General features: G+C 38.7%; 1 non-coding gene across 1 annotated transcript; it reads left to right on the top strand.

The window, feature by feature from the left end:
* Positions 1–7,690: 7,690 nt before the first annotated feature.
* LOC143411161 (U6 spliceosomal RNA) lies at positions 7,691–7,797 on the top strand. Its single transcript, XR_013092852.1, has one exon. It is a non-coding gene; the product is annotated as a U6 spliceosomal RNA (small nuclear RNA).
* Positions 7,798–9,245: the final 1,448 nt, after the last annotated feature.

Below are 9,245 nucleotides of genomic sequence, written 5' to 3'. Positions count from 1 at the left end.
AAGGATTGAGGTCTGGAGGCAGGGTGGACATAGCCGCTTTCAGGGCTTATCTGTCCCAAGTAGGAAGCCCATGTTGATACCAGTGTGCTGGGGGAACAGAAGGGTACACTAGCAGGAGGCCAGAACTGAGGAGACTGCTGTAGTGCATGACCAAAAGACATCATGTTCAGCAGGGACTGAAATCACCCCATGAACTCAGACACCAGGACATCCAGGACAAGGAGTCCCACAATTGAGTGTCCACCCCTGGTCCACACCTGCATCTTGGACATGGATACGGAGTGCAGGAGGATGAACAAGGAAACCAGAATCCCTTCCAGCATGCTGTATTGGTCCTCCCAGAAACACAGCAGGAACCTGATGCAGAGAGATAGCAGGTCCAGCCCTGGGAGAAAAGTCTGCTGAGAGGTGCCTATCCTCTCTGGCATCCCACTTCCACCTGAGTCCAGTGCACCCTACAATCAGCAGAACAGCCTTCTGGTCTTCACACATGGAGCAATGGTGGTCATGGACCCAAAGCAGCCCCAGGAGCTTCCATTTTTGAAGCATCAGGGGCAAAAGCCACAGTCCAGCATGTCCACACTCTTAGGGATCAAAACAGGACAGGACATGATCTGAACAGCCCAAAACTCTGAGAAATGAGAGGGCCTTAAAGACATGGGTGGAACCCTAGACCCTCCTTCTTTGCAGATGTTTTAAATATTTGTGTGTGTTGAGTTAATGTTTAAATATAAAGAAATAGCTTAATGTCTGCCCTTGATTGTGAATCTACCAATCAAGATAACATATCACTCATTCTGAAAAGTCTCGTCAGGTCTTCACCCTTAGAAAGAATCATTGTTCTAGGCAGCATTGTGACACACACTTATAATCCCCAAAACTGAGAAGGCTGACACAGGAAGACTGCATGGTCAAGGCCAGCCTTAGCAACTTATAGATCCTGTTTCAAAGTAAAATGTGAAAAAAGGCTGGGAACATGGCTCAGGGGTAGAGAAATTGACTAGTGTGCTGAACACCCTAGGTTCCAGCACTGCAAAAAAGAAAAATAAAGATTCTTTTAGACTCTGACTTTCTGGGCTCAGTGCATCCTCTGTGAAATTCCTCTGGGTTGTTACTAGAAGAAGCAGCTCAAATGCAGAGGACCAAAGGGTAAGGTAACCCGGCACAGCTACAGGAAGCCAGCAGTACCCAAAAGAGAGACAGACCACAAAAGAGGATGACCTGCTCAGAGACTCAGGCAGAGGCCTCCAGAGCTCAGGATGCTGACCCAGGTGGCTGACCACTTCCTGGCACTGAACCCTATAGGCCAGGCTTTAATTCCATTGAACAAACTTAGCCACCCTCATTATGCTTTTTTATATTTATTTTTTTCTTTTTACTTATATATGACAATGGAGTTTATTTGACATATTTATAAAAACATGACATATTTCTTACACTAATCAGGATTTGAGAAAATGTGTACTGTGGACATTCTCTTCCAGCTTTGCTCTCTAATTAGTGCCTTGACATGGCTACATTCTTGTGAACCGAGAAGGGCACTTAAGGGACATGGAGCTTAACTGTCCTCTTTTTCTAGGGCTGACACACAGGTCAAAAAAAGCCAGCCTTGCTAAGGATGTATGCTTTCCAAGAACTCCACAGAGGCAGTCCACCTCCCTGTTGTTTTCAAGGCTGCCACAGGATTGGAGTTGGTATTAGGGAAGAGCCAAGTCAAACTTCTACAGAAGACACTGTACTTACAAAGCCCCAGGATTTTTCTTAAAAAAATTCTCCCAGATTGCTTTCACCACAGGTTAATTTCCAGAATTCTCATGAAACTTTCTGTGTTCCTCTATGTGGTCCTGAAGGACTCTGTAGATATGATCAAGCTAAGATTTTAAGAGGGAGAATTTAAGGGAAACATTTAGGGTAGAGGAGGAATCAGGAGGAAGTAGCATGGGAAGGAGTGGGAAGATAGTAGAGATGAGATTGGCCAAATTATGTTTCCCTGTAGGTACAAATACACCCCTATGAAACTCATCATCCTGTATAATTCATGCACACCAATAAAATGTAGTGTTTTTTCCTAATTTCCAGAATTCTTAAAAAGCTGATTGGGTCTTTTTTTTCAAGTTGTCTCACTGGTTTTGTTGAGGTGAGAATTCTCTGCAGTACCCACTTGAATTTCTCTGATGTCTGTGTAGTTAACATTTAAGAAATAAATAAAATAGTATCATAAGTCCCCTGTGAAGGAGGACAGTGACCCACTAGCTGGCCATGCAATTCTGTTAGCGGGTGGCAACCAACACTAAAAGAATATGACTTGTCCTGGGCACAGGGGCAACACCTATAATCTCAGCAACTCTGGAGGCTGAGATGGGAGAATCACAAGCTCAAGGACAGCCTGCACAGCTTAGTGAGTCCCTGTCTCAAAAAGGACTAGGATGCAGCTCAGTGGTGGAGTACTTGCTTAACACGTGTGTAAGACCCTGGTTCCATCCCCAATACCACAAGCAAACCAACCAACAAACAAACGAAAACTGGAAATAACCCCCATGTCAGAACAAGCATCTTGTATTAAGGATGAAAGGAAACAATGGGGCTGGCACCTCCATAGAAAATGAGGCACTGTGAAGGGTTCTTGAGATCAGGTCAGAAAACTTCAGACTGGTGCTCAGAGTTAAAGGTATGAGTCATTTAGAAAGGACAGGAAAGGGGAATGAAACAATCTCAAGGGATGTTAGAAATACCAGTGTCACAGGGAAGCAGGGAGCTGAAACTCCAAACCTCATTTCTTGTGTTTTGAAGAAAGAAAATTTAAAGTCAGACACCAAAAGCATGCAAAAGAATGATATTATAAGTGAAAATGAGATGAAAATGAAGTTAAAAGCAAATGAATATTAAGTAGAAAGCACTCTCCAGAGGGAGAGTGGGCCATCACTTAGCAGAGAACAACAAAGGAGATAATGCTTTCTCCAAACCGATTACTGTTTGATGTTCACCAGGAGAACTGGAGCTCACCTCTGTACTCTTCTCCTCCGGTGTTCAACTCCTCCTTCACTTCAAGTGGTGGAGTCTTTGACTTTAGTTGGTCCTCTCCAGAACTGTCATGGTGGCCATCCTATTTATTGGAGCATAATCTACAAGTCGATACCATGTTAATGTGGGCACTGGGGTCAGTAGCTAGTAAGAAGTTACCTTAGTGCACCTGTGCTACTGAAGCAATTTTTCTTCCTAAAAAAATGGAGACACCTCTGAACATAATTCCTGGCTTTACATCAACATCAATGAGCCCTGTCAAGAGTTAGTCCCATGAATCCTTTTCTCTTAATATGTTTTCCAACTAGCTACCTTTAATTTCTTTTCTTTTTTTTAAAATTTTCTGCATATTAACTACCACCACATTGCTTTATTGTCTTCTTTGGAAGTAGTTTAAAGAAGACCCTAAAGTGGCTTAGAAACACTTGTGACCTTGCCTGCAGTCACTGCTCATTGCTAGATACTACCTATCATCAGGATGCTGGAAGAAATAAAACATGAGCTCCAGAGTGGGTGGGTGAGGCCAACTTTTACTTCTCTCAGAGGCCATGTTACAGAAGCTGGTTAGCAAGTGTGGCCACTTAGCCTGCTGATATTTTAACCTAAGGCAGCACTGGCCTTTACTCTGATTGGAGGAGCTTGAATCACAGTCTACAAAACTGGCTGTTTTTAAAATTGGGGGGTTGGGCTGGGGATGTCGCTCAAGCGGTAGTGCTCTCGCCTGGCATGTGTGCGACCCGGGTTCAATCCTCAGCACCACATGCAAACAAAGATGTTGTGTCCTCTGAAAACTAAAAAATAAATTTAAAAAAATTTATTAAAAAAATAATAAAATAAAATTGGGGGTGGGTGGGAGGCAAAATAAAGGACTATAGTCAAAATGGCTATCATTGGATCCAATTAAGGCTACATTTTCAAAATGGACAACTATCAGCCTTTCTATTTCTCATAGAAAGAGAGTGGGTTATCTCAAAAAGAAGATGGATGGTGCACTTCCCCTGACCACCAGCTTTATTGGGATCCCAATGAAACTGGAGTTTTGTGATGAGACTAGATTCCACATCTGGCCAACTTTCTTCTGGGTTCTTGTTTTGCAAGTTTGAAGAATAAAATTCAGGGACAAGCTGAGCATGGTGGCACATACAATAATTCCCAAAACATGGGAGGCTGAGACAGAATGATCACCAGTTCAAAGTCAGCCTCATCAACTGAGTGAGGTCCTATGCAATTTAGCAGATCCTGTCATGAAAGTTTAAAAATTAAAAAAAAAAAAAAACAGTATGGGATGTGGGGATTTTCCTTGGTGGATGAAGCACCCCTGGGTTCAATCTCCTCTATCAAGACAGAGAGAGAGAAAGAGAAAGAGAGAGAGAGAGAGAGAGAGAGAGAGAGAGAGAGAGAGAAGAGAAGAGAAGAGAAGAGAAGAGAAAGAAGGAGGAGGAGGAGGAGGAGGAGAGGACAAAGAAGAAAAAATGGAGGATGAGGAGAAGGAGAAAGAGGAGAGGAGGAAGAAGAAAAAGGAGGAGGAGGATGAGAAGGAGGAGGAGGAGGAAGAGGAGAAGGAGGTGGAGGAGGAAGAGGAGGAGAAGGAGAGGAGGAAGAAGAAAGAGAAGGAGGAGGAGAAGAAGGAGAAGGAGGAGGAGGTGGAGGAGGAAGAGGAGGAGGAGGAGGGAGTTCTCTCATCTAAGTTCTCTCATCTAAGATTCAGACATTCATCGACAAATATTTGTTGAACACAAGCTATATACAAAATACATGAGCTGTAGAATTGAAAAAGAGATCAATTTGTATCCAGAATTAATTTAATTAGATGGACTGTGTTCAAACTCCAAGTGATTTAGTTAAATTTTTCATAGTTCTAGGTTATACTAATGGCATAACTAATACTTTATAATTGGATTAAGAATGCATAAGAAGAATAGAGATTTGGAATAGAAACCAACCTTGAAACCTGCCTTTTTCATAAACTCCTTAGGTAATCCCTGGCAAAATTTTCTTGGCTCTAAACTCTGAACAAATTATTCTTTCTTCCATCTCAACTTCTACCATGTGAGTTAAGGTGCTTTTATCCAGATGCTACCTCACAGCCTCCTTTACACAGTAGCTTCTGCCTCAGCCTCTGCCCATTACACTCCATTAAGCACAAAGTCAGAGTAATTTTTCAAAAAAACGCACAAGTCAGATTACATTGCAATCTTAAAACTCTCCAATGCTTAATGCACTGACAGTGAATGCTGAGCTCTCTACCTGTGAGGCTGCTATCTAATCTTCCAAATTCACATTATTGAACTCAAATTGAGCTTCACTAGTCCTTTCTTTTGCTTGTGCAAATCCAATTATTTTGCAATTTAAACTCTATAAATTTTCATTTTTATCTGTCTATATGATATTTCACTAACTCCCTGTGCATTTGATTTCATACCTGGGGTCAACTTCTTAGCTCTAGACTTAAGTTCTATCTCATCAGAGAACTCTCTCTTTTCCACACAGTCTATGATCATTCTTCATAAACTCAACAAATATTTATTGAGTACCTGTGAACTGAGTCCTGGCCAGTTAATCTATATCATATCACTAAGCTATTAATTCCTTCATACATAAGATAATTGTTATTTATCTCATCTATGTATTTATTTACTTATGTATTCTGTCGTTTCACAAGTTTTAACATCCAAGAGGCAAATTTTTGTTGGTCTTATCCATAGACATGTCTACAGGGCTAAACATAGGATCTGGCATTTTATAAGCACTTAACAAATATTTTAAATAAATGAATGATTTCAGAATATTTTTTGAGAGGCATTATGTGTCAATCATTCAGAGTTGCTTAGCACACAGTTTTTGCCATCAAGATTGAAGGGAAGCAAATAAAAAAAGAATTTATTCATTCAACAAATATTTTTTAAACATCAAATAAGCATCCTCTATGTCCTATGTGAGATACTAGCTGAGAAGTTATGAATAAAACATAACTTCAGTCACAAGAAATTGACATCAAGGAGAACAAAAATTTTTATGGGCATGCACTTAAAATAGGTAAGAGGGTAAATTTTATATTGTGTGTTTTTTGACAAAATTAAAATATTAAAAGATTTGTTACATTAATTATATTTGAGGCACATTCTTTGATAAAGAAATACAAGTGTCTATGAAATTGCTTAATAGAAAGATTTGAGAAGAAAAAAGAAATATTGGAAATTTGTTTCACTGTTCTGGAAAACAGAAGGTTCAAAGGAGAGTTTTGTTGAAAAAGTTACCTTTATATGGGAAATGAAAGACAGGAATTGCCTGATTTAAGACAAGCATAAAAGTTCTAGGCATAGTTTCAGACTTTTAAAAATGGAGTCAGAGCAAAGGGCACATTAGAAGACTAAGATGAGTTTGAAGGAGTCACTAGTGATGGGATTGCATGATGCTTCAGGGTGGGGGATTCTGAAGACACAGTAAATTTAATTTGGGGTTTTAAAGGATTTTTCTGAAGGAAAAGTTACAAAATCTGAGTTGAGCACTGAGTGTGATTAGGGAAGGTGAACAAAATTTACTTCATATTATCCCTGCCAATCCTCTGGAAGAAAAACATGCTTTAAAAAGTGTTTCAAAAATGGAGTTGAGCTGGAAGTAAAAACAAGGAAGGGAATTACTGTCAGAGAGAATCAATGGAATAAATACAGGGCTTTTAAAAAATCTAATAGTACACATTTCCTTCTTTCACTTAAATGAAAATAGCAATGAAAAACATGATGGACATATAATCATCAAATAAGATGGTGCGTGTATCAGCTGACAATGTCTATCATAATCACAAACTGGATGGCTCAATCAGTGGAAATTTATCATTTTACTCTTCTGGAAAACACAAGTCCAAACTTCCAGGGTTGTTTCCTTCTGAGCATTGAAGGAGAGAAAATGTTCCAGCATACTCCTTGGTGTGTAGGTTGACATTGTCTTCTTGTGTCTCTTTATATCATCTCCCAATGTCAATTTTTGTGTCTACAAGTTTTCCCTTCTTATAAGGACCCAAGACATATTGGAAAAGGTCCTACCTTAATGATCTTACTTTAAATTTATTATCTCCTTAAAGATCCTGTCTTCAAATAATATTTCATTCTAGAGGAGGAGCATGGGAGGATTAGATGAACTCTAGATAGGGCAAAGGGGTGGGAGGGGAAAGAAGGGGGTATGGGGGTAAAAAAGAAGATGGAATGAGATGGATATCATTACCCTAAGTACATGTATGAAGACACTAATGGTGTGAATGTATTTTGAGATATGAAAAATAGTGCTCTATATGTGTAATATGAATTGTATTGCATTCTGTTATCATGTATAACAAATTAGAATAAAATAACTTAAAAGAAAAAATTGTAAAAAAAAAGTCAGATTGCATTCTAAGTTACTGGGAATTGGGATTTCAATATATAAATTACAGGGGAATACAGTCAGCTTATAACAGTTTGTCAAAGTGTTTTTGTGAACAGTAAACTATCAAAAACAAATTAGCATTCACAATACTACATATTCCACTGGGTAACTGCAAGGATCCAAAGGTATTGCTTATGAATACATAATTTCAAGGAAAAAAATGTATTCTTAAGACACTTAGGAATGTGAAAATACATTCATAGGTATGGATTAAGATTCTTAAAAGTTTTCAAAAGACATTGATCAGGTGCTCACTTTGGCAGCACATATACTAAAATTGGAATGATACAGAGAAGATTAGCATGGCCCCTATGCAAGGATGACATGCAAATTCATGAAGTATTCCATAATTTTTAGCACAGGAATTAAAATCAAGAAACAATGAATGGGATGGATTTAAACTCAAAAGCTTCTTCTCAGCAAAAGAAATAATCAGTGAAGTGAATAGAGAGCCTACAGAATGGGAACAAATTTCTAGAACATGCACATGAGATAGTGCACTACTCTCTAGGTATTTAAAGAACTCAAAAATCTTAACACCAAAAAACAAACAAACAAACAAACATACAAAAAACTCAAATAAGTCAATCAATAAATGGGCCAAGAAAATGAACATACACTTCTCAGAAGATGATATACAATCAATCAACAAATATATGAAAAAATGCTCAATATCTCAAGCAATTAGAGAAATGCAAATCAAAACTAATCTAAGATTTCATCTCACTCCTGTCAGAATGGCAGCTATTAAGAATACAAACAACAATAAGTGTTGGCAAGGATGTGAGGAGAAGGACACACTCATACATTGCTGGTGGGACTGCAAATTGTTGCAGTCAATATGGAAAGCAGTATGGAGATTCCTCAGAAAAATTGGAATGGAACCACCATTTGACCCAGTAATTCCACCCCTTGTTTTATACCCAAAGGACTTAAAAACAGTGTGCTACAGGGACACTACCACATCAGTGTTTATGGCAGCACAATTCACAATAACTAAATTGTGGAACCAACCTAGATGCCCTTAAGTAGATTAATGGATAAAGAAAATGTGGTATATATACACAATGGAATATTACTCAGCATTAAAAGAGAGTATAATCATGACCTTTGCAGGTAAATGAATGGAGTTGGAGAATATAATGCTAATTGAAAAAAATCAAAAAAATCAAATTCCAAATGTCTTCTCTGATACAAGGATCTGTAAACAAGTCAAGATGGCTCCTGGCATTTTGCCAGAGGGAGTGGTTTGTGAAGTAATGCCAGTGAGCTATTAAGTGTGGAGATTCCTTATTGGTTGACTGCTGTATCTAGTTTATGTTAATTAAGATAAGCTGTGTGTAATGTATATATACCCCTCCTGTCCTACAATAAATGGCTCCCACTCCAGCTGTATCAATCTACACAAGTTGCTCTTCATCCCCCCTGTTATTTTGCTGCAGCCGGACTGCAGCACTTAATCATAATGGTGATGGGTGGGGGGCAGAGCATGGGAGAAACAGAGGAACTTTAAATAGGGCAAAGGGGAGAGGAAGGAGAGGAAGGCATGGGGGTAAGAAAGATGGTAGAATGAGATGAACATCATTACCTTAAATACATGTATGAAAACATGAATGGCATGACTTTACTTTGTGTACAACCAAAGACATAAGAAATTGTGCTCTATTTGTGTAATATGAATTGAATTTCATTCTGCTGTCACATATATCAAATTAAAATAAATAAAATTAAAAAGAGGAAAAAAGCCATTGATTAGGAAGTAAGAAACATTTATGGCTCTTGCCTAAATTTCAAAAAAGAAA

Source organism: Callospermophilus lateralis, chromosome 11, assembly GCF_048772815.1.
Source record: "Callospermophilus lateralis isolate mCalLat2 chromosome 11, mCalLat2.hap1, whole genome shotgun sequence".
NCBI classification, from domain to species: domain Eukaryota; kingdom Metazoa; phylum Chordata; class Mammalia; order Rodentia; family Sciuridae; genus Callospermophilus; species Callospermophilus lateralis.
The sequence above is the reverse complement of the archived record's forward strand: the minus strand, read 5'-3'. Positions and strand labels throughout refer to the sequence as shown.